Source organism: Chrysemys picta, chromosome 7 (genome assembly GCF_011386835.1).
Source record: "Chrysemys picta bellii isolate R12L10 chromosome 7, ASM1138683v2, whole genome shotgun sequence".
Lineage (NCBI taxonomy): Eukaryota > Metazoa > Chordata > Testudines > Emydidae > Chrysemys > Chrysemys picta.
Window position 1 is genome coordinate 10,062,385 of NC_088797.1, and position 26,838 is coordinate 10,089,222.

A 26,838-nucleotide genomic window follows, 5' to 3' on the forward strand; every position below is an offset into this window, starting at 1 on the left:
AGTAATTAATTGGTAAGCATTACAGCTTTGTCTGAAGAATTTAAAACTAAATTTGACAGAGAGATTGGCTAGCCACTGCTGTGAGGTGCCTGCTGGGAGCACTTCATCATGCGCCGAGCCCCTCCTGCTGATCATAGGTGGGGGACGATGGTCTCTCTTACAGTCATGAATTACATTACTAATATTTCATTACCACCACGCAAATGTCATGTTAATTTCTGATCATCATCAAGTCAGACAATGGTTTCCACACTGGCAATGAGCCAATTAGCTCTGTGGAAAAATATTCAGGCAATTATATAACTTAAATTAGGTTAAGGACTCAGGAGAAAGCAAAATAAACGCTTTGAAAATACTTCGGAGATAAAATGTAAGTTGACACTGTCTTCGTGTGCTATAGTCGATGTTATACAATCTGATAGGCAGCTGCCAACATTCATAACTGTTTATTAAATCTAGCTTCTCTTTATGGTGGCATCTAAGATCTGTATTTTTACCAATATTAGGTTCATTGTGTTATGAAAAAGACCAAAATACTTAGGATCATCCACACCAGCTTATAAAACATATTATGGAGTATATTAAATTGTTAAAATTACTTTTTCCCCCCCAAGTAGAAAAGTTTCCTGGCTAGAAAGTTTGTTTTGCTCAAAGTGTTTAAGCCACTGATGTTTCACAGTAGTAAGGGAGACAGCACTTTTGTCCTAGCAGTATCTGCTGTTAAGACCTAGCCCAATAGCTGACTAGTTGTCCCCCATACTCTGATGCAAAAGAACCAAGTTGAACTTCTGGTCTTGGGGCTGAATCCCAAGCTCAGTTCCATGGGTATATGCTAGTACAACTCCAGTGACTTCAGTAAATGTACTCCTGATAGATACACTAGTGTGAATATGACCAGAAACAGAGCTATGATTCCTTGCTTCCCTGCCATCAAAGGAGCATTGTAAACAACATAAACCCCTACAGATAACTAAGGGTAGGTCTACACTTACCTCCGGGTCCGGCGGTAAGCAATCGATCTTCTGGGATCGATTTATTGCGTCTTGTCTAGACGCAATAAATCAATCCCGGATCGATCCCGGAAGTGCTCGCCGTCGATGCCAGTACTCCAGCTCGGCGAGAGGAGTACGCGGCATCGACAGGGGAGCCTCCCTGCCGCGTCTGGACCCACGGTAAGTTCGAACTAAGGTACTTCGAATTCAGCTACGTTATTAACGTATTTGCATACCTTAGTTCGAAGTGGGGGATTAGTGTGGACCAGGCCTAAGAACCAAGTGATGTCCCATCTAGACTTCCTCTTTTGGAATAATGGCAGCTGTAATGTAGATTACAGCACCCCTTCCTACATGGGGGGGCGGGGAGGTCTGCTCGGAATGCTCATAAAACACAGTAACTCTCTAAAGGACGCTAAGTAGCTGAAAAGAAAAGTAGCAGTTTTATAACTCTCCAATTAGCTTGGGGTTCAGACCACTGAACTGCATGGGTGAAGCTGTGCGAAATCTTGTTGAAAATCCAGACTTTAAGCACCAAACCATTATTTTGATTTGTTCTGTTCTTAAGTCAATTTATTGGGCAAGCATGGTTATCTCCAATTTAAAAAAAACGTATACAGCACCAATTTCTTGACTTTAAAAATTGGTAACGATGAGCAATTTGTTTAAACCTTTACCGTCCCTTTTGGTTTCATTTTCTTACGCGTTGCAATGAAGCAATTCACTGTTCTGGCTGCTTGCCCCAGATGACCTTTGCCTGCCATAAAATAGTACACAAGTAGATGCTAGGCTTTAAAAAGAAGAACTCTTTTCTTCCAAAGGCTCTAAGTATTCAGTCAACACAATTAGCAGGAATCACATTTTGTTACTCAATAAGCTGGAAAGTTCTAAAATCTACAGGGTGTGAATGAATTCCTGACATCATCACGAAGGCTTAACGGGGCGGGGGGGGGGGAGGAGTAATAATATTTAAAGGTGGATCTTACTGCAACAGGGGAAAGGACTGCTCCTCAGAGCTGTCCTCTAGCGGCTGATGAACAGGAAGATGGAAAAAGCAAGTCACCCTTACACCAGCCAGGCAACTTTCCACCCTTAGAGAGAATTCTGGGAAAGGTGTTAATAATACATTGATGTAATGATGCAACTAGAAGCTAGAAACAAGATAAGGCTTAAAATAAGTGTGTCAGCACCATTTCTGGCAAACTGTTCCTTGCCAATGGTTGCTCAGAAATGCCTGGCTCATTTTATGTTGTTATTTTGCAGGGGTTTTTTTTTGTTTTTTTTTTTAAAGTGTTTAGGGAGCTGATTCTGTTCAGAGATCTTAAGGCTATTGTGTGACCCGAAATTTTAAAGGAGGACTAAAAGCAGCCAGATTTACAAGATATATGGACATGCCTCTCTTTGTTCAGTCCAGTGTTTGGAGAGAATTAATCATCCTGAATTTTTTAATACTGAAGCTACTGAGAGAACTGGTTTCTAGAACACTTCTTCTCTACTCGGGATACTAGTTAACCACAGGTTTTCACTTTCATAATTCAACCTATTCTCTCAAGGATACATTTTAAAGTCTCTCCGTTCTTCTGGGTGTTATTTCTAAGAACAGACACAGAGTCCCATTACAGGTAATGCCACAGGGTTATCATAATAGCATATGCTCTTGCACTTAGCCTATGCCATGCTCAGAGAGGCCTAGATCTTTATTAAAGTCTTTCACAGCAGGACTCAGACTCCACAAATTCTATATTTATGGTTATTATAGGAGATTTAAGTAAATACAGAAGGAGAGCTTTACGAAGGGAAAGAATATCTTCCATATACCTATACAAATTTTCTATGCCTGCTTTATTGGAAACTAAATTAATTAGCTAGCACCATCACTAAAGTCAAAAGACCAGTTTGCTATGGAGCACTGAGAATTTTCTTGCCCAGCTAGACATCACTGGAGAAATCTGGAATTGCTCCCCATTTTAGGATCTCAGTCACATTAGAAAGGTTGGTAATTCATATATGAAGGAACTGGTAGAAATCTCTCTCACACACACACACATACTTTGAGATGCCATATGGGATTATTCAACGGTTTACTACACCAGTCGGTAAAAATTGAGCAGTTATTATAATCTTTGCTAAATGACATGGTAATTATGCTACCTCTGGGGGGGCTGGGGGGGGGGAGGGAAAGAAGCACAGAACCTTAAAAAAAAAAACCACACAATTCACTCATGTGTGAATTTCTGTGTTTTTATAATCTTTGAATTGAAATGGGTTTCCTAATACACAGAGGGATATTATTAAACATGTGCCAGAAACCCAAATTTATTTTCAAGAAACAATTTATAGCCCCATCTTCAATGCAAATTAATTACTCATATTTCCTGCTTTTAAAAGCCTCCTTATTCATATCCTTTAATTTTCTTGCAAATAAAATGATTCCTGTTTTCCTGACTTTTTGTCCCCCCCCCCTCCCGCCCAGTTCATAAGTAAAAGGCGGGACATGGGACGGGAGTAAAGAGAAAAGGGATGTGCCAGGTGAGTGATCTCCGTTTGTTAGTGACTTTGCTCTGCACGCTGGTGGAGCTGCGGGGAGGAATTCAAAGTACTAGCTCCAATACTCCTTCGGCACCAACTGCAAGCCAATTCACAGAGTGGAACTGACAGCCCAGTCCCAAAAGGGGCCTAACCGGATTACTCCACATCTACCGGTAAGGGGTCACAATGGGGACTGCATATGGACAACAACAGGGGCAAATGGCAACCTTTCATTAATAGAGAAACAGGCACACCCCCACCCACCAGTTGACTTGGCTGGATCATGCACATCAGTAGAGAAACCAAGCTTGGTATCTAGGGTTTCACCTTGAACAATGGGAAACTTTGCGCTACGGGATGCCAAGCTAACAAGGCAGGCATATGTGATAAGACAGCACTCGTGTGTACCAGTGATACCATTTTGTCACTGGGATAGAAGCAAGGCAAAACAGTGATAGCTAATTGTTTTCTGGTTATGGCTCCTTTGGAAGCAAAGCAAGACCGATGCCATGGAAAAAGGCCTCTACGTATCCATATTTAATTGTGACGTGCAGTGCCTGCAAAGCCTTGCTTAGACCATGCCTGTTTATACCACAAAATGCCAACCCCACCACCAAACATCTCTAACATCTTGCATTTTCATGTAAGCTTTGGAGTTTTTTTCTATTATTAAATCAGATTCTTATATAATATTATACAGCAGAAAACTAGTGACATATTTTTAAGCACAAACAATACTAAAAAAACAAAAGCATACCAAGTAACAAGCGGGGGGAAAAAAAACAACTACAGACTTGGGTTAGTTGACTCACCAGTTTTACTTGTGGGCATTACACATATTCACTCATGGCTCAGGGCAAATCTGGCAAGGGATCAAAACCCCTACCATGGGAACCATGTTCGGAAGCTGGAATCACTCAGAAAGTGGCTCTCAGGAGATTGACTGAAAGACAAAAACATGTTTTAAAACTTCACTTAGCTAGAACTAAGCCCAAGCCCACCACTTCCCTGAACTTGAAAACAAAGAGGAAAGTATAAATGCTGGAGGTGGGGAAAAACCCCTATTGAAATATTCTTGCAATAAATCAAATGTTATTTTGTCATATAAAGATTTTTTTTTTTTTTTTGCTATAAATAAAATTGAAACTTAAGGCAGGAAGACAGCGTTTTTAAAAGGTGCTATTATTTCAAGTATCTAATTTGCTCTGCTGATTTATAAGTTTATGTTCATTTTCAATACCAAAATTAGTCAACACCCTAGCAGATACTCTGTTAGAAAACAGAGTGCTGTTTCAGGACTTTAAGAGATTTTAACCTACTTCTGCACTATCAAAATGAAACAGGGTCATTAAGTTTGTCAGATGTTTATCCTCCCTTTGCTCACTTCATCCTGACAAAACCTTAACAAAACAAAATCTCTCTTTAGCAATCATCTTTCTTCTAAGGAAAAACATGTAAAAAACTGTTTGATACTGGGGGGAGGGAGGGGAGGAGGGAAGAAGAGAGGTAAAACTTGCACACGGTATATTTCAGCAGTTAAGAAAGTACAAATTTGTTTTTTCCCCCTGCTAATAGTAACATATTTGAGTTTAGGCTTAGCTCTAAGGATGCTGTTTATTAGTAAAATGACTGTTTAGTTAGTGTGTAGAATAAAGTTACTTTGAAACCACTTTAGATCATCTTCATTAACAAAGCGTCTCATCCAGGCTGGGTAAAACCCTACTGTCCTGGAGCCTGGTCCAAAGAGAAGCATTATCTGGGTCTCATGCATATAATTAATTGCTGTCCTGAATTAATCACATGCTTAAATCCCATTGGCTTCAATGGAACTTAAGCACCCGCCTATATGCTATGTAGAAATAAGGTGTAAATTGTTAACAGTACGGGCAGTTAATCTTTGGAACAAATTTACCATAGGTTGTGGCGGATTCTCCATCACTGGCAATTTTTAAATCAAGGCTGGACTTTTTCTAAAAAAGATCTGCTCTAGGAATTATTTTGGGGACATTCTATTGCCTGTGTTATACAGGTCAGATCAGATGACCACAATGATCCCTTCTGGCCTTGGAATGCATGAATCTATTATTATTTTTCCTGAATCAGGGCCTGGGCAAGTGAGAGTGACAGCTTTACGGGTCCAACCGGTAAAACTAGGTGAGTGACATCAGACACAGCAGAACTGACCTGCCAGCCAGAGGAAGGGGGTCTGAGGGACTGAATGGACTAGGGGGAGAGAATTCTGCTTTATGTGATGCATGTAGTGCCTCACAGAGACATGCCCACCTGACATGGCTATCATCATCCATTTCCACCTTTGACCCCTGCACTAGAGCTGCATTCCCTGGGCAGTATTGGATGTTGCTTGGGCAGCAGCATGACCCCAGCTTTCAAATATTCATGTGTTTAATTATTTTGGCAGGCTACCAAATTTTTCTTCTCTCCAACTTGAAGAGCTCTGTGTAAGCTCGAAAGCTTGTCTCTTTCGCCAACAGAAGTTGGTCCAATAAAAAAAAACATTACCTCAAACTCTTTGTCTCTCAAATATCTTGGGACCAACAAGGCTACAACTACACTCCAAACCAAGTTTTCCTGAGGCACGCTGATATAAAAACTCTCAGACAATACCTGAATGGAATATCATGGGACAAAGAAAAGGTACTTCCCTAACCAAAGGGATTTCTCCTTTCCCTGCTGCAAAAAGTATTAGAGCTTCCATTTCTCATACAAAATGCATGGAAGCAGAAAACGTGTTACATTGTCCAGAAAAGCTCCTATTACTAGATTGCTCTGGATAACACGAGTAAACCCAAAAGTTTGTTCGCAACCACTTACACTAAACAGAGACTCAGAAATACTCTGCATTACCTGCAGGCCAAAAGTGACCTTAATCTTTGATCAAGCTATATTTTTTTATATATATTTTCAAGGTTTAAGGAAGTATTTCAGAAATGCATAGGAAAGTTAGGTTTATTACTGAGCCTGTTGGATACACTCACAGGTCTGTAGTTGAGCTAGAGCTTACATGCACTGTGTTTGTGCAGGATCTCTCAGGCTCCTGTTACTGTAATAGTTGAGCATCTCACAACCTCCAGTGTATTTTATCCCCTCCAACACCTCTGAAGCAGGAAAGTGCTATTATCCCCATTATACAGACAGGGAACCAAGGCATAGAGAGTTAGCTAAGTAACCTGCCCAATGTCACAAGAAGCCTGGAGTGGATCAGGGACTTGAACTCCTATCTCCCAAGTTCTAGGCTAGTGCCCTAAACCATCAGATCATCGCTCTACTGCAGAGCCCACGTCTAGAGACAGAATCCAAGGGGTCTCATATTTGCCACCTAAGACCTGAAATCTGGGACAGTGGCTGGTTTCATAAGGTTATTTTTATTTTCCTTTAGGAGCATGGGGATCTATATAGACGAGAACACAACAGAACCAGTGAAAATGGACTGGTCAAATGGTGCGCAGGCCAAGATCCTCGGATTATTGTGCACTGCATTGGCCACAACCTTGAACCTACCAAAAATTAACTTCAGAGGCTTAGAATTTATTTTTAAACACATTTTGAAAATGTGACAATTTATGTCCCAAGAGACATTAAGCTCTTGCTGGGGCTTTAGAAGAAAATGCAAGTCATTTCAGAAGGTCTCCCACACATACATTAAGCTGGGAGTCAGACCAGAACCCTGGAGGTAATCATGCTCGTTCATTGTTTTCACTGTGGTAACTCCAAGAGGCCTCAACCAGGTTGGGACCATTCAGCACTAGGTATTGCACAAACATATGAAGCAGACTTTTGAAAACCTCACCCCGTAGTAAACAGTCTCTGCTCAAAGAGCTTGCCTTCTGAAAAAAGGCATGACAGGTTGGGAGAGGATGTAACAGTAATCCTTGCCCCCACTGAAGTCAATGAGCGGTGACTTCACTGAGGCTAGGATTTCACACAGAATGTTTTGGAATGTGTGCACCATTCATAGATGTTCTAAGCCAATCAGCAGCAGCAGTCACAGTAAATCGCAACAAGCTACCTGCCCAGCGGCGAGCAGAAGTCACTATTCTGTGCGCATCACAGCAGAGTGGAGCTTTAAGGAAGGATATGAACGAGGAAAAGGCTGATAGCAGGGAGAGCCCCTCCTCACCCCCATGCTTGTGGAGCCGCCTGGGATGGTGTTTGTGGGAGAAACAGACAACTGGGCAACCATGGCTAGCACAGCAGGGTGATCAAAATCACCACCAGTATATGCCTGCCTCCTGTTTGGAAAATGTGGCAAAGCCACCAGATCACCTGCTTTTCAGAATATTGCTCCTGAGGAAAAGACTCTTCTCGTTATGTTCCAGTGGCAGCTGCTGGTGCACACGCGATCCTATCTCCCCCACCCCAGCTGGATTTTCACTAAAATCAGCTTTTGCTCAAAAAAAGCCTGAAACTATATTTGACGTTAAGTTTCTATATCCCGATTAAAGGTGGGGCTTTAATCCTTTTTATGCTCCATTACCTGTTAAAGTGCATCAAACGCAATGAAACCGCATTAGACTATTTTATCCAATGATTTTTCTCTCAGCCACACCAGGCGCGCGCACACACACAATTTTGTAGCAATTTTCAATGTATCCCTCCAAATAAATAAGTGTGTATGTGTGTACACAATTTTTTTAAAATCAGTTTTAAATTACAATAAGTCATCTTTCCACCAATTAAGCTGTGAATATATCCCATTCTCAGCCTTTAGCAAGAAGTACAATAAATTAAAACATTAAAGTATTTCAAAGAAGATACTGGAAGTGTTGAAACATTAATTGTGCCATATACAATCTGTTGTCACTGGAATTTAAAAAACGGTCATTACCACCCTGGGTACCATTGGAAAAAAGATTAAAACCCATCACCCTTTCCTATTTACATATTAAAATATAGGCATTCCTGATAGTTAATACCCAGCTTGCTGACTTGTGAATCTGTTTAAAACAATACAGTGTCCGTAAAATGCATAGTCCAAAACTGGGATCTGTCCTTACAAATAATTACTGCATTCAAACAGGTTACAAGCAGAGATAATATCTACACCATTTTCTTGTTTGTTTATCTTCCCCCTTCAGCAATCCCCACTTTGCACAAGTGTCTAGAGGGAACATGGATGGAGCAGCTGCAAGTTCCCCAAGGCCAAAGCCTAACAATCAGGCTGTTTACCAAACATCACCATCCAGCAGCAAAATAAAGAGAATATTATTTGCATTTTAAAAAGTGCTTGTTTCTCAACAAGTTAATAAATGTGTAAATTAAAAAAGAACCCCACTAATTCAGCACTGATACCTGTTCATACCGGACACTGGTATGATATCCCGACCAGTGGGGGACCTGTGTCACCCCTGCCCCGTAACCTGGGGTGTCTTGAAATGCTTTGCTGTTATAGTCTCCAACCTGGACTGTTCACAAACAGTCACCAGCATGGAGTTTGTGTAACTGCAGCCTGCCAGCCACACCTCAGCTCCCACCGCCCTTGGCTATACTGCAGGGTGACCTCAATACTGCAGGGTGACCCCTGGGACTTTCCCCAGAAATATACTGTTTTGCACTGCCCAGCCATCTCCTGGATAGTTCAAATACATTAAGGCTGTTATTCCTTTAAGGGAATAATAAACACTAGCTTGTTATTCTAAACAAAGTTATCCAGACACCTTCCTTTAAGCAAACTGAATTAGAGAATAAACGTGTTTTGTTTTAACTACAAAAACAGATTAGGTGAGTACAAGTAATGAGACACAAAAGTCAGAAATGGTTACAAGAAAAATAAAGACAAGACATTTCCTGATACCTAACTTTACAAACCATACTAGATTTAAGCAAAATTTCTCACCACATGCTCCCAGCAAGATTACGGACCGAACTCTTCAGGTCACACCCTCCACCCCAAGTCTGATGGCCATTTCCTTTGTCTTTTCAGTTGCAGAGAATGCAATGGGGAGGGAGAGATAGGGACTGACCCTTAGGATGTTTGTCCCTCCTTTTTACAGTTGTAGTCCCTCTCTTGAAAAACATTTCAAACTGAGAACCATGAGTGTCTGCTTGGAAGGATGTTCCCCGGTGTTTTTGTGTTTTTTTCCACCTGTTTGAGTTTCCTTTGTTTTCCCTTCCTGCTTGATGACTCTGTTTACAGCTTAAATGCAAATTAAGGCAAGCACACATTTCTTTGTTTAGAACAGACCTATTTGCCGACTTCTGTTTGACCAGAGCTGTGGGGTTTGGAACACGTATTAATAACACCGTACAGGAGAATCTTATCACTTCACATACAATGTTGCCACACATATTTTACCCAGGACAGTCCTGACCAGGAAATTATGAGTTTTCAAAGGATACCTTACAAGGCATATCTTGTACAAAGCTTATTACAGTAGTGTGTAGGATGTGAACCTGGGTATATTCCATCACAACTGGATTGCAGTGCTTCGGTTTCCTGATAAATCATTAGATTCTTTAAACACAGTCATAAGATATGCATGCACTAATATAATGCTAACCAGCTTTCTGTTTACAAATTGCTGATCTAGGCAACAGTGCTCAAAACAGCCTTTCAATTCTTATATGGATTGTTTCCAGAGGAAATTTTACAACAGGCCGGAAGATTTGTCATCAGCACCCCCGAGCAATCAGCTAGGATCTACCTCAACTTTTTGATGCCAACTCAAGAATAATCCATATAGCTTTGATTTGCAATTAGAACAGAGTTCCTCACAACCGAGGCTATCACCAGAAGCATGCCATGTGGCTTGCACAGATGTTTCTATTATTTCTGGGTCCCATAAGGCCGAGTGCCTATGTGTTAAAAACAGGTTATGGCATGTAATAGGAAGAAGCACGCTTCATTTTGCCCACTGCCTCCCTCCCCTATACACACGTCTTTAATTCACTCAACTGATTTCCCGCCTTCCCCCCCCCCCCCCGCTTTTTTTTTTTTTTTTTTGCAAATGCTATATAAAGTATCAAAATAGGACAGAGGTAGGGACAGTTTCTCTACCTTCACCGGAATTTTCAGAAGCACTCAGCACCAGCAACACAAAACAGATTTTCAAGTATGCTTAGTTCTCATGTCGGCACTAAAAGAGTGGCCCATAGGATGTTAGGTTCTTTTGAAAACCTAGCATTGAGTATCACAATGGGTATCACTTACCCTTATTGAGGTGGCCAAGTGGGAGCCGATTTTTCCCCTCCAAGTTTAGCCCTAATTGTGGGTGCTAAGCACTTTGAGGAGCTTGGAGCTAGATTTTTCCCCCCCCAAAACATTTGGCCCTAAATGCTATACAAACATGGGGCCTGATTTCCACATGCGCTCAGCACCCAGAGGAACAACTGAAGTAGTAGGACCCTAACCTTTGAAAAATCAAGCCCATGATGACCATAAAGCAATAATCCTTTCAATGAGACAACCCAGCAACACAAAGGCAGTAACTACATGAAGCTCTGCATATGAGCTACTTTTCTTGCTCTCCTTTTCATTCTTAATTTGGATTACTCATTTTAGTTTTATCCTCAGTTAGAAAGGTGTCTAACTGAACAAATGGCTAAGATTTCAAGATGGCTACCATAAGAGACATGGTGGAAAAAGGCAGCTACTAAATCTACGACTACTTAAAACTTCTGAGATTTTAAAGGATACCAGACATAAGCTAAAAATTGTGGCATGTGTGGCAATATTGGCATTTTATGCAGATTTTAACCTCTTATTTTTTTAATAATAGAACCGGAGTTCCAGATGTTGAGGGTTGGAAAGTAAAAAGTGCCTTAGCTGTATAAACACTGAGAGGTGAGATGAAAAATTCTGTTGAAATATAATGATTCTTATACATTCAAAACGAGACATGCATGCACACTCTTTAGGCATGGTGAGGTATATAAATTCACCATTTCAACAGGGGACATGTTAAAGAGGAAATTCTCGAGAACACTCTTTCCCCCTCACCCAGTGGAAGAAGTTACGCTTCTCTTCATTTTTGAAAGCAGAACAGTGGTCATAAAAGGCGCAGTGCAGTCCACCCAGCAGACTGAAGTTAAATCAGCACTCCTACCACTCAGTTACTACATATTGTATCTGACAGCCTTGTCTACAGGATGCTGCAGAAGAAGCCTATACCTAGTGGGTTTTACTGCAGCTACCTGTTATTCCATTTTCCTATCTCCATCACTGCTTTTGTGTGTGTGTGTGTGTGTGTGTGTGTGTGTGTGTGTGTGTGTGTGTGTGTGTAATTGCCATTCAAAGTTGGTTGAGTCCTGTGTCTTCTGTGGAAAAAATACTGTGGGTATAGTTAAAAGACACAAACTCTTCCAACACCATCAGCACTCCTCAGCTATATATAGCCATAAATGAACACTAGATAGTCATGGATATATTAATTCGTTCCCTTTTTGATGGTGGGTCTTGATGAAGAGGGTACTCTGGCATCAGGAACTGAACTGATACAATCAGGTCAATTCATATGAGCTAGCAAACAGATGGATCATTCTGCTCACTACTGTAAAAGACAAAGAAAAAAAAAAACAGTTCCGAACTAAAGAGCTAGAATGACATTATGATCCCTAAACTCTGGGACTTGGACCATCTCTTGGTTGTGTTTGTTTTGGGCACTGAACCATAGGGCCCCAGTTCATTATGGGGGGCTCCCAGGCATGACTTTAACACAAACGATTAACAGTAAACACTGATCTGTTCCAGAAATGAACTTGGGGCGCAAGGCTCTGGATCCCTTCCCCAGACTCCCATGCAATTCAGCACCCCTCCAACAAGAGTATGAATCATTCTTCTCCCCAGGCCCGCAGCACCTCATTGTCTCATCACATGCAAACCATGGACCTCTCAGTTGTGTTTTATATATTTGCATGTGTGTCATCCTGCCCCTTCATATCACTTCTGCTCCTCTTTTTCCCACTGAAGATGGTCCCTGATGGAGGGCATGCACACTCAGCACCAGTATTTGTCAAGCAGTCTAGTCACTGGACCAGGTCCCCAGCTGATTTAAATTCACCGAAGTCAACAAAGCTAAACAGAGTTACACCAGCTGAGGATCTGGCCCACTTTTCCCCTCTCATTTTTAATTGAGCCTTGCTTAACAAACAGACTGACCCAAAACAGTGCTTCAAAAACATCCCTACACATTAGGACAGGATGTGGTAGGAAGGGGTTGTAATTCAAAATCCAAACCAGGGATCTAAATTTTGCAAATGGTTCTTATTCTTATATTGATCCAACCACCACTACCACCACCACCACCTGGAGTGTCTGAAAGCTGGCCCCAAACCTAAGTTTTCTGGCCTAAACTCATCCTTGAATCAAAAACACACACAAAAAAATCAATTTTTTTGAGAAATGATAAACTGGCTTCACCTGTTGGAATGTGTACCAAGTGTTCTGAGCAGCATCTCAGATGTGCTATAGAAAACATAGGAAATCCCACAGTATCCTGCAGAATTCCACCAGCTGCATCATGGGAATGCAATCCTTCCCAGCCTAACGTTCAAGGACAGTAGCAAGTGTTTTGATTTCGATAACAAGAGAAAGAATAATCAATAGCATATCTCACTAGTTGCACAGTCAAAACTCACAGACTTAGTGACACAAATACAGTATGACTGGGCCTGTCTGCTACCAGGCACAAAAGCACTATCTAGTGGTTAAAATCAGAGCCCCCACTCATAAATGCATCCGTTTTTAAGAAAAAAATTGAACACATCTTTAAATCCCATTGAACTCAATGGACTGATTTGGAGACAGTCTGTAACTCTGAGTTCTATGCCCCACACTGCCACACAGCCTTGGACCAAAATTTTTAAAAGTATACACTAACTCGGGGTATCACAAGTTTTGTGAGACCAACTTTTTACACACCTATCACAATTTTCAGAGATGCTGACTACCTGCAGCTCCCACTGACTTCGGCTAGAAAGATGGGTGAGCAGTACCTTGGGGGGGGAGGGAGGGGGGAAATCAGGCTCAGGATGTCTCAGGTGAACTTAAAAACTTAAAAGTGAAAGCTATTTCGCTGTGTGTTGACAGACTTACAAAAATTTTACTATTCTGGTTGAGAGGAGTGCAACATTATTGTAAATTAGGGGCACATTCTGAAGTAGTGTTTGGAAGACATTCAGTAAAAGGTCATTACCTTCGGTGCACAAATCCGCTTAGTACCATGAAAACGGGCCCTTAGATACACATCTTAGCAAGCCAAACTATCTTCGGAAACAAGTAAAATGACATTTAAAAAAAAAAAAAAAAAAAACCACTTATAAACAGGTTACCTTTATGACTAAAACATTTCACTTATCCCGTCAGCTCCCTTTTTATTGTTACAGTAAGACCTTTTGTGGCAGGTTTTCAATTTCTTATCCTTTTAATCTATATTGTGCTGCAATCTTAGTCACTTGTCACTGGTTCTAAAAAAGACTGTGACAACAGCCATGCCACCAAAGGCTAACCTCCAGAACTGCCAGCATTCCAGTGCAAGATGCAAGCAAGCCACTTCCCTATAGTTTTCCTTATCTCCCAAGAAAGCCATCCAAACAGAACCTCTGTCTCCCAAGTGATTTTCAGTCTTTCCAGTACAAACAAGTAGTAAACCAAACCTTTTAACAAGAGAGATGTCTACACGTCAGCACATGAGCTGATATTAGTAATAGCAGCCAATGAATTACACTTTATATTTGCAACACTGCACAAGGGAAATGAAGAGCCATAGACTATTTTTGTGTCGAGTTCGGGCAACTCTACTGAATAATCTACTAATTCAGTACAAGGATGGAATCTCTTGCATCTGGATTCCACAATCTTTACAAGGTTGAAATTTATTCTTTACATTTAGTAAATAGAAAAACAAAAAACACAAATAAAACTAAACTAAATCCTAATGAGAGATTATTTTTGACTAATTCCACATATAAAGCAACACAGCACAAAATCCATTTTAACACTTTGAAAACACTAAGTTTATTTCATGTTTGGAAAGAACATTACAGATTTTTTTCAGAACTTCCAACCATCTTGCCTTGAAGGAATTGCGGGGCATGGGGGGAATATAATGTACAGCACTTTCTTTTGACTGTTGAATAAGGAGAAATACTTCAATATCTAAATTAAATCAAATGGAGTAGACCAAATAAGCCTACAAGACATAGTGCATGATGCAACAGAGACTTAAAATTCTTATCTATTGAGCACTTCAGCTAAAAGGCTGATGTTTTATGTTCCCCTGCAGTGCACGGGGATCCTGCTGGTTTGGCCAGACTATGAAAATAAGCTTCAAATGACCAAATGCAACTGCAACTTTAAAAGTAGGAACCAAACCAGACACAACAAACCACAGAACAGTCAGCCTAACTTGTCATAATTCATGTGTGTGGAATTCAACTGTAACAGCATTTACTGAGTGCTAAATTTCCACCCCTGGCACATTCCATGAAGAAATGTCAAATTTTGAAAAGTTGCTGATAAGACACTCCTGATTACAAGTCATGTCATTAATCAAAAAATATTTATCCCAACATGCAAACAGCTTTGTCTGTGCCATGTAAGGCTAGGTAAGTAATGCAAGATGTAGTGTATAAAAAAAAAAAAAAAAAACCTAAGAAAGTGTGTGTATGTGCTATTCATAGGAGTATAGCTAGATATATGAAGTTCTGTAAGGTTACTAAACTCCAAAGTTGTAAATTCTTTAAGTGCAATTGATTTTTAAAATACTGGAGAGAACTTAGTAAGTCAACATACACAGCTCTGTCTGGCTTCCTTACATGCTGGTCTTAAATATGGTAAGTGTCCAGGCGCATTGGTTATTTAAAAAATAAATAAATAAAATAAAATAAAATTTAAAAAAAGACAATCGCCAAGCCTCCATTAGACTTCACTTTGTATTCTATACAATAGTATCTGTGGCACAAGGAGTTGGATTGTTTGTGTGTGTTAAAATCCACCCCAGAGTGGAGAACCAAGTCAATGTACAAATATTTTAAGGTGGCAGAGCAGTACACTGGACAGATCACTGGACAGTGAATCAAAGAGCTGGAAATAGAATCCAGGTATCGTTGTTGATTCTGAGTGACCTTAGGCAAGAAAATCAACCAACCTCTCTCTGCCTACATTTACCCATCTATGACAATGGGGACACGACTACCTAGCATAGTTGTAAAGCATTTGCAATCTGCAGATGAAAAGCACTGTATAAATGCCGAGTATTATTATTATTATTATTATACTTCAGATGACATTAATATGAATTTCTTACACATAAGTATTCACATAAAAACCTGAGTTCAGTACTATAAACAATATATTTATTATATATTATTTTGTGTGTTTTGAGCACCATTTTATAAGTCCCATTAAAAAGAACAGTTATTGTAAAGCTGCACTGACAGAAGCCCCTAGTGTAAATGCAGTTACCCTGGCAAAACTATGCTTTTGCTGATATTGCTTATTCCCCTACCCCCTGACCAAAATAAACGATACCAGCAAAAGCACAGTTTTGCCAGTGTAACTGCATTTACACTAGGGGCTTCTGTCAGTGCAGCTATGTCAGTCAGGCATCACACCTCTTCATGAGCCTGGATTGACATAACTATGCTGGCAGAAATCTGTAGTGGAGACGTGGCCTTAAAACACTAAAATGTGCTGTGCGACAGTATTGTCAATAATGAGATATGTGAGTAGCTGTAGTTAACGGAGTTAAATGGGAGTGGTACCATTCTCAAACTTGTATCCAAATACCTCTTGTGCAACAGCCTCCTTTGTCAATTGAATTTTTATCATTTCCTCAGTATTTAGCTTTCCCACAACTGTCTATTTCATTTTTATTGTTCAATTCACCTGCCCTATATGTAGCATATTCTGCCCAGAGAGACAAACCACATAATATCTCTATTTCCTCAGAGGAAAATGTCTGTAATCATCATCATTGTATTGTATTTGGAGGTCAAATTTCAAATTGCATTTTATTTTGCTAGTTATTTTTTCCCAAGTCTTACATGCTATAAAAAAGGTTTCCTAAAGAAAAACAATATCCCTTTATACTGGATTATATGAAATTCACATTTCCTTTTGACCACTTTTCTCATGGATTAAAAAAGGGAAAAAAAGGAAAAGAAAAGAAGGAAACAGAGACATTCTGCCATTAAATACTGCAGAGCTGGTGAGGGACTGAAATTGGGATAACAGCATCGGGACTTCTTCTGAGGTACCCAGCATTCGATACAGACATATGAAGGAGAATCCCTGTAACACTTCCATCACATCCAGTCAATGTTAACTGTAACCTTGTGGACAAAATGCTATTATCCTCAAGGAAGAGAGCAGAAGGAGAAATGTATATTAAAAACAGTGAACATATAGGCTGGAATTTTGTAAATCAACGGGAGTTGAATGAGAATCCCAGTCACAAGGCCAAGACTACATGGTAGAAGACTATAAAATAGGCCTAATCCAGCACCCACCGACACTAGTTGGAGTTTCCTCCCATGGACTTCACCTGGAAAAAAAGACCAGACCACATTATGAAGAGAAGCTGCTCAAGTGCTGCAAGTAGCAATAGTAAAAATAAATAAAATTGAAATGTGTTTACAAGAAGAGATAAAAAAGGTGCCAGCCCACAAGAACGACATAAGGACAATGATTTTAAAAACCAAGCAATTATTTTTAAGTTAAAGTGATTTAAAACAAACCAACTAACCAACCACACACTACAGCCCACCCAATTATCAGGGCTTCCCCCCCTCCTATTTTAAAATCAAACAAGAAGTGGACTAACCAGATTAATAAATCCAGGGTGCCAATCCAAATGCCAAATTTCACCGCGTGTTAATTCAGTTATAAACGCCTTGGAAAAATGGGGTTTCCTAAATTCCAAGTGGCATCTGTAGCATTTGAAGATACTCCAATAATAATTGGAATGCTTATTGCAAAGAAGGCGGAAGCTGCTACTACACAAGCCAAAGATTGGTACGCCCAAAGGGGGGGGGGGGGGAGGAAATGAAAGATTTAAAGAAAATCCCACACAGTAGACCAGATTCTATTCTCAGTTACACAAATGTAGCTCTAAACCACCTGCTGTCCAGAGGCGCTGTGCACCACTGGCTCCCATTGACTTTAGATGGGTTGCTAGAGCTCAGCACCTCTTAATATCCAGAGTGAGTGAGTGAAAACAGAATCAGGCCCAACATGCCTGCAAGTCACAATTCCATACAGACTCACAGCATCACAGATAGTGCACTAACATAATGTCTTAAAATGATGGAAATGCTGTCTAGTCATCTGAGACACCAGTGAAGTAAGTAACAATGCAAAATGTATTTGTCTACAATTGCCTGGGGGTCTCATGGGTTTAGCAACCAAAGTGGCATAAGGATTATATTATCAAGTAGTATCCCATACCACTTTATTAACTGTCAGTGAAATGTCTATTGTACTGTCAGGGAAATATCTTTTTAAAGCGACAAATGGAGATACTTGACCAATCCAGTCTCACTACCAGTCCAGTTATTCCCCAATAATAAACTGTTCTGCAAATAATTAACTTAACTGGGGACATTATGGTATGGAAACATCATCAAGAGACCCTCTTGTTCTCTCTCTTCCTTCTAAATATAAATCTCATGGAAATATCAGAAGAGGAGGTAAAGCCATCCAGATTCTTGAAGCTGGTATGTGCAGAGAAGTTAACTTCAAAATGTGCGTTAAACCATCCAAGCACTTTTCACACCTCCCCCTTTCTGTTCCTACTCCAATACGCCTATCGTTCTCTATTCCAACACTTCTTTCGCTACCTACACACTGAAATAATGCTGCAAACATTTATTTTTTGAAAACGTATAGCATTAAGAAGGGGCGTTTTGTGCTTTTTAAGGCAACAGTGTCTCCAGAGGGCACCCCCCGTTGTTGGAGAAAAAAAATCACTTGGGCCTTAATCTCATCTTTTATCCACTTAAGAACCAGATTATTACCTAATAAAACTTCTCTGCAAAGCTATTAAAAATTAAAGGGACATTTCCCTTCCTACATAATGGTTTGTCACACAGAAGATGTGCCAATCCAGACCGGTGAGATTTATGGTACCTGCCCTTTTTTGTGACCATTGGGCAGAAGTTTAGGGTTTGAACACAACTACCATGCCTCCCCAACATGATATTGTGCCTTCAGGTCCCCAGCTCTTATTTTTTCAGTGAGATGCAAATGAAGTGTGGCAAGCAGCTGAGCAAGTGAAGCCTTCCTACTGTCCTACAGGAAACACAGGGAAGATTCCCAGTAGCTGATATGATTCAGCACTAGTGGTGGGTAAAGGACAAACTAGATTACAGCAACATTCAGAACGCCGTCCAAAATCCACATCCAAAGAGACTTCTGCTAACATATGGTGGAAGTATGACTTTCTGCAAATATCCGCCGCAGAAGCCAATTTCTCTCCTCCACCCAAGATGTGTCCAATATCTCCAGTGGAATGAGCTTTTAAAAGTATTACTCGAGGTAGGCATCAGCCATGATACACATTCTAATCCATCTAGTTAATGATAAATCTGTCATCCAGTTACATGGTTCAAACCCTTCAAAGAAATTAAATCCACCTATACGGACTCCTCACTGACTGGTATCCTGCCCATCACTTTGAATATGGGGGCTGTTTTTCTGGCTTATCAACAACTTCTGCATTCCCTCTGCTGGAAAGACACTACACTGCAGCATCAATAGAAAGACATATCCAAAGCAGAATTATACTGTACTGGAAAACATCATTTGGAAAGAACGTGTTAGCAACTTGAATCCAAATACAAAATGCAATTAAAGGTCATAATTTGCATAACTACATCTCATGGTAAAAAGACAGCTCAATCTTGCCAGGCGCCAAGCACTTCTGAACGTTGCTGAGTGCCCTCAATTCTCATTTACTTTAACGGGAGTTTCAGCAATACCTTGCAGGCCCAGGTCTTCAAGGCACTTGGATACCATGGCAATGGGTACAGTGTAAGGAGATCACGGATAAATCCTCCTTGCCACAAGACCACCACTTACAGAGGGACAGACCCCCTTAATGGATGGTAGGGACTATTATGAGAAATTAAAATTACTAGCAAGAAATAAGGAGTTTCCCTTTCTTATGATCCATCCACTGATTTCAGCAATGAAGGAATCCAAGAGTAGCAAGTAATTGCCAGTAATAAAGAGAACGCAATACAGAAAAATAATAAGAAATCAGCTTCAATGCCCTAATTATAAACAATTTTTTCTTCTTTGGTTAAGTCAGATCAAGAGCAGACTGAAGGATCCTGTGGCCAAAAGTTGAATCTTTCACGGACTGTACATTGATCTCCTAAAGCTTAGAAGACCAGAGGGTGCTTTAAATGGAGCTCTCTCCATCCAGGACATGGTATGATCCATACCCCTGTGCCACTGAGGCATGCCACATCATCCTTGAGGAGGAATATTGTTGGAAGACATGAGAAATGACTTTAATCACTGCAAAACAGGAGGCTTGGAAGTATTAAATACTCACTTGTGTGTTCCCCATGAGATAACAGAACATCCAACTTCTGCTGCTCTACAACAGGCTGGCTAGCCAGACTGACATCCAGACTATGTAATGACTCTTCCAGAGGATATTTGGGGTGGGAGCAAAAGGCTCAATTAGAGCCTGAATTTTGATCCCTGGGCTCTCAGTCTTGGAGGAATTGGGAACAGCTGAACTGATGAGCTAGATCTAAGGTTCTCTATGGAATCTCTCTTTCAGAGTCAGAATCATTCTTGGAATGGAGTACCAAGCAGACCTGGAGGAGGGCTAAGGGTGCTGCATCAAAGCCAGGGCAGCACACTGCCAGTGGTACTGACCTCAAAATCCGTTTTACAAAATCCTTCAGAGCTCCCACGCCATCTACTAAAATTGGGTCTTAATGGAATACATCCCTATCCTGACTAATTGCCAGAAAAGGAAGGTGCATATTAAAGACTGCTGACATCTTACCTGCTTTGTCCCACTGCACCTGAGTTAGTTTGGATGAAGATCCAATAATAGACCTTTTATATTCCAGTGCATCCACCCTGAGTCCAGGATAATTTTCTCGCAGCTCAATATGAGAAGAGTGAAGCTTCTTTCTCCTGCTTCATTTTAAAAGGGATCCTTTTGGACCACTGGGGTAATGCATTCCTCAGTCCACAAAGGGGAACAATCCAGGCTGATTAGATCTTTAAAGCCATTACTGGGGGTGGATGGGGAGGCGGGAAAAAAAAAAAAAAAATCTTTCCACCCACTCACATTCCCCCCTTTATGAATTTAAGATTTCCATAGAGGAAGGAGAGATCCATGCTCAGGAAAAGATATATTTTTGCCACATGGTGTACAGAAACATGTGGAATTCCTGAAAGAAAGGCAACCCAGACTTCCTGGAGTTTCTTGGGCAGGAAGGCTCTCTTGGACAAAAGATTCCTCAAAGGGGCATGGGTCTGCCAGTATGCAAGGGGGGTGGAAGTTGCAATGAGAGCATGCCATCTATCCACCAAGACTAAGAAAGCATCCAGGGACCAGCAAAGAGGTGTTTCTCAGTAAGGTGAGGGGGTCCAATTTTTAGGTAAGTAGATTTGAGAGGTGGCCTGCTACAGGGGAAGGGATCAGAGTCCTTGTATGACTCCACAGGGCTACTGAAGTCAAGAACTACCACAATGTTTTCCCTTGGGCAGCCCATCTGGGGACCTCACCAAGCTCCAACATTCAGTATCCCACACCATCTTTTGTGGGGAAAGGATGTCTGACAAGGATTCCCAAACTCCCTGGCCTGAGGGGCACCGGGTAGGGAGGGAAGGCACTTGGGGCAAAAAAAGGACTCCACCACTGATGCAGATCACACTGATCTGCAGCATGGGCATCTCCTGACCTATGTGGTGAAAGTCACTGCTGAGGACCACCATGCTAGCAAAACTGGACAATTGGGACAGGTAATACATAGAGGGCCAGCCTCAGGAGCAAGAGAACAGTGGGTCTTGGCCACTGCTAGCAGCAGGGGAAGGAGAGACTGCTGTGTAAGCAACACCCCACTTTGGAAAAGAAAGAGGATAGCTGCACACATAGAGGTCTTCTACGCCCTGATCTCTAGGAGAGGATCCAGGCCAAAGAAAGGAGTGACAAGTATACACAGCTGTGGCTGACCCTACAATAATACCCATCTCCAGCACCACCGAGCAAAGCCAACAGGTGACCACTGTTTAGCAGTTACCAACTTCAAAACTATAAAAGAAAGTTTTCAATGGCCTTCCATGCTAAAGTCATAGGATCAGCTGTTTAAAACGCTTCCAATAAATAAATAAATAAATAAACCTTAAAATGTTCTTGCAGCGGAAAGAGTCACTGTTTTTTCCATGTGTGCTATATAATTTTTCCTGTATCACTCATCTCTTGCTTACTCAGTTTACTATAGTTGGCCTCTCCCATAAGTATATTAGCTTTGTTTGCTTAAAAATATATCAATCCAAATGCTTTATGCATCACCACCACTGGCCTGCTTAAAGAACTGAAACCAAAATATTTCCAATATGATGCAATGCAGAGAGATGTCAGCATTTTCTTTCTTTTCTTTTTTTTAAGAGCAAAGATGACCTACAAGGCTAGAACATGCATAAAAAAGTGTTTTGACTAGTGAGTTTAGTAAACACAACATGAAAAGAGGGAGTAATACATACAAACAATATCAAGGCTTCATTTTTACAATCTGGCTATTTCACCACACACAGGAAAATATTGTTCACCTACAAATATGATACACCACCACCACTGGCACGGTCACGAACATGCTAAATATTATGAATAAATACAGGACACACAGACTACTTGAAGGTTAAAAGATCATCAGCAAGTAGGTTAATCAACTCAAAACTTGGATCGATATGTAGAACTGCCTAAAACAAAAATTAAAGAGTTCCCCATTTTAAAGTGACCTAATAAAACTGACCCAAGTTCAAGTTCTCAAGAGACTCTGGGCAATGAATGTTCTTGGTCTATACAACGTACCATCTATCTATCTATGCAAGTTAAAATTAACTTCCCTGACAATGCAAATACATTAAAAAAAATACCTAAGTCAATTAAGACAAGTGTTTAAAGGCATGAGTAGTAATTACAAATGTATTATTCATACCTAATTTACAGGATGAACTTCTTTCAGTAAAATATTAAACTGTTTACATGCAGTCAGGAAGACAAATTTCCAAACCCTTCATGTTCCACTATAAAGCAATGCCTATTGCTATGCAACAGCATCTGGTAGACTTACAGTGTACACTATGTAGTAATCAGAAAATGTTTGACCTCCGATATCTACTTGACCCCACAGAAATGCAGACTTGCTTGCTATAAAATCCTAAACAATAGGCCAGACAAGGTCACAGGGTCAAAACAAGTATTAACAGGTCATTGTGCAACCCACTTGGGAGCAATTACTTCTGGTCACGGCTAAGTGGACACTTGATTGAATACCACTAAGACAGCTCACATCCCACAGATAACAATCCTCACAGCGATTAAGAATTAAAGCCCCCATGATTCAGCCTTTATTACTCAAATGAACCTAACTATTCCATAAAAAACTCTTGGTATATGCATGATGCAAGGTCTAAATTGAAATGCCACCTCATTAAACAATAATATCTAATTTTATCTAAATGAATTTTCATGAAAGTACGCCATACAGCTGAGGAATTTTTAAAATGAATTATCACAAGTAATACATAATTTCACCAAAACTGCTGTAGGGGAAAAAAAATTAGCTCTGGGGATGAAAGGGAAACATCAATGTTGAATGAAAATTGTATTTCTCTCCGACTGCAGATAGGGTTAAGAAGGGGAGTAAAGGCTTCAACCAGACAATAGAGATGGATTTTTATCAAATCTATGTTTTTAATGTTATGGCAGGTACATCTGCCCTAATCTGTCAAACAGTAAACATATAAAACGTTTGCCATATATCACTGTACACACAGGACATCAAAGGTTATTTCCACAGGCCCATTCAGAAACCCCTAATTATTGGGGGTTTATAGCTTGGCTGTTAAAACAAACAAACAAACAAAAAACACCCACCACTCTGGATTTTGACTTGCCATCCGTTGTCTTAGCTGAGACAGTTTCTCACACAAACACACACATACCCTGAGAGGAATGGGGGTTGGGGACTGCTCTTTTTATATATATAAAGTCATTCATTATTTTATCAAGAGTACAAAAAGATATGAAAAGTATGACAGAGGCAGCTGATTGCAAGTGGGAGTTTTTCGTCAGAAATTGGGAGAGGGGGCAGAAAACTATCAAAGTAGAATCAATTTTTGGTATATTATTTTATGAACCTGGGGACAGGGTAACAGGAATTCATTTGGCGCTAGGATAAAAAATGATGATCGTGGCCACTTTTCAAAGATGGTCTCAACCTCATTTCTAACCTTTACATGTCCAAGTAATTCACACATGAAACTTTTCACAGCCAGTTCCCTTTTCCTGTACATACACCCCCTCAGAATTTTGATTAACATCTATTTACCTCTACCATTTACACAAACATAAGCTGTGTCTTCAGTGGGGAAAAAGTGTGTACTTAATGTGGAGTTAACACTATCAAGGTCAAATCACAGTAAAGAGAAAGCAGTTGGTAGTTTTCACATGAAATAGCAAGGTCAAGTTAAAAGATTTGGCTTCCCCAGAGCAAGTACAGTTCAAGACAATGGGGGAGCCTATTAATTATTTGTATTAGCACACCTTCTCCTCCCCTCTCACCCTCCCGGAAGACAATACCTCAGAAATGATTACAGAACTGCATATGTGCGAACTTGGATGTGCAGAATTATGCTTGAATGTTCAGAGGCCATTTTAAAAAAAAGTTGCCCCATAAAAAAAGTTTAAACTGCTTCTCTCACCATTGAGACACACACACACACACACACACACTTATGGTGCATTTTTGGTGCTCTTAGTAATTCAGAACAGTTGGGGTGGGGGTGAATACTGAAATTCTTTAGGCCTTGAATCCACATCCATCAAGAAATATTTGTGTACAAACAGTAGTTATTGCTGTGTTAGTATTAGTACCAAGGTATCGGACTAGTATAAGTAAAATTAAGTCAGAAGGATTTGTGTTCACCTTTCTGCATACCAGCATATGAGGAAAAAGATTGAAAAGCATACGACCAGCCAGTTTTATTTTTATTGTTCTTGTTCCTAGAGGCTGTCTCCGGTGAGTGACTGACACTGAGATGCACAAGTGGAAGGGCTTGGTGCCTCAGTTCTCCATCTGTAAAAAGGGGATAAATAGGACTTCCCTACCTTGCAGGGGTGTTGTGACAGTAAATACATTAAAGATTATCAGGTGCTCAGATACTACAGTGCTAGGGTCCAAACAAGTATGAGGGAGATACTGTGCTAGGTATTGTAAAAACACAGAAAGTTACAGTCCCTGCTCCAAAGAGCTTACAATGTAAAAAAATAAGATGTAACAGGTGGATGAGAAGTCAAAATAAAAGGGATGTATGCAATTGTCAGCCAGTCAGGAGTAGTAATCACAACTTGCCTAGCTCTTATCAAGCTGCAGCTTCCTGTATGCATTACCGCAGAGGTGAGTTCTGAGGAGCATAAAGTGAGTGGCTTTACGAATCTTGACTGAGAGCTTCTCCCCACCCCCCACAACAAGCGTAAAGGGAAGAGCATGAAAGTGCTTGTCAGAGTTGTGGACAATCAAGGCTGGCAGCAAAAGTGGGCATCGAATCTGGAGATAAGATAATAAGGCAGATAAAGCCCTTCTCAATTTAGCTTGATCTGACGTAAAGACAAGCAGTTTGTGTATGGTTCAGTGAAGGAGTTAATAGAGGGACTTAGAAGTGGTGACGAGGAAGGATAACAATAGTAGCAGCAACATTTTAAACGGCCCTTGGCAAGGGGATGAAGTGAGCAGAGGTTGAAGGCATATGATCAAGGCTAGAGAGAAGGAGATTGCCATATTCAACGTGCAACACAATCAGAGGTTTAAAGAAGTTTTGTTAGGAAGAAAGGTCAGATCCTTTGCTATGCATCATATTCTACAATTCTTATTCAGTCCTTACCCAAGTAAAACTCACTGGAATTGAGGAAGGCTAGCCAAGATTTAGCCCTCCATTTCTTTCCAATATGACTTTTGTGAGGTTCTTTAACCTCTGGCTATACCACATAAGATACAGTCAAAGCCTGAGTCATTACAGTCCACCAGGCCAAAAATCTACTAAATGGCTAAATGCCCATTTTGGCTTGTCTTATTTTGAGTGGGAATTTATCAGATACATAGGAACAGTTATGGTATGTTATAATATTGGGTAAATAATGCACAGTCCAACTTAACAGTGGTACATGTTTACAACAGAAGCGTCAGCCAGTGGTGTAAAATATACTTGAACACACAACATAGTTTCAGAGAAAAAATAATGGAACACTTCACATTTATTCAACCACACAGTTCACACTAGAGGTACTATGTTGACCCATTTAACAAGAAACAGATCCAATGGAGAGTAAGTAGATAGAAAGGGAGAGATTTACATTGAACAGAAGTACTTAACATGGTGCAGCAAACGCCGCCAAAAGTTATTACGACGCCTGCTCCTTGGACTATATGGAGTGGAGTCTAGAGGCATGTAGATAAGAATTTGTACAACAGAGAGGAATAGTTCTGGGTAACTTGTGTATAATGTGGAGTTCCACTTGCCAACTGACACAGGGCAATTTTGTTTGTTTGACGGGAAAATAATTTGACACTAATGAAAACATCAATTATACCCATCGTGGTAATGGGTTGGCAAGTAAAAGGTTTATCCTTGGGCTGGCACAATTGTCATGAAAAGTTACAAGGCTGCAATATAAATACACACACATACTTTCCTTACTTTTCCCCATGAACAATTTTCTACACTTTGAGACCAATAAAAAAAAATCCAAACACCAAAGTCTCAGAACTAATTCAATCAATCAATGGCACTGAGAACTTCAAAGATTAATGTTCTACCTTAGGCAGTATGGGAGAGTCACAATGGCATGTGCTAAGGAGGATATGACTATGGATTTACGGGCTTTTGTTAGTTTGTGTCACATCCGTTGTGAGCGAGAGACAAGTAAGAATGCTCAACTTCACCATTTTTTTTAATTAATCTTAAAGTTGAAATATTCTCAACTCTGCTTTCTCCTACTGAAATTGTTAGCTTCGGCTCCATCCCTGATGCACTTGCTCTCTGACCATCCTGCTGTGGCCATCTCTATGTGTGCGTTTGTTCCGCAGAGTGACACACACAGCGTCCTAG

The 26,838-nt window shown here is 40.4% G+C and overlaps 1 protein-coding gene across 40 annotated transcripts in view; it reads right to left on the minus strand.

Moving 5' to 3' along the window:
* FOXP1 (forkhead box P1) overlaps positions 1–26,838 on the minus strand; it is a 505,685-nt gene that overhangs the window by 440,822 nt on the left and 38,025 nt on the right. For 37 of the 40 annotated variants that reach the window (XR_010589012.1, XM_065550763.1, XM_065550750.1 and 34 more), the window contains one exon: positions 4,334–4,464. The gene's annotated coding sequence lies outside the window, so the exon portion shown is untranslated. Of the gene's footprint in view, positions 1–4,333; positions 4,468–26,838 lie in introns of those variants that run through there. The other 3 variants (XM_065550737.1, XM_065550732.1, XM_065550731.1) reach the window with 1 other exon arrangement.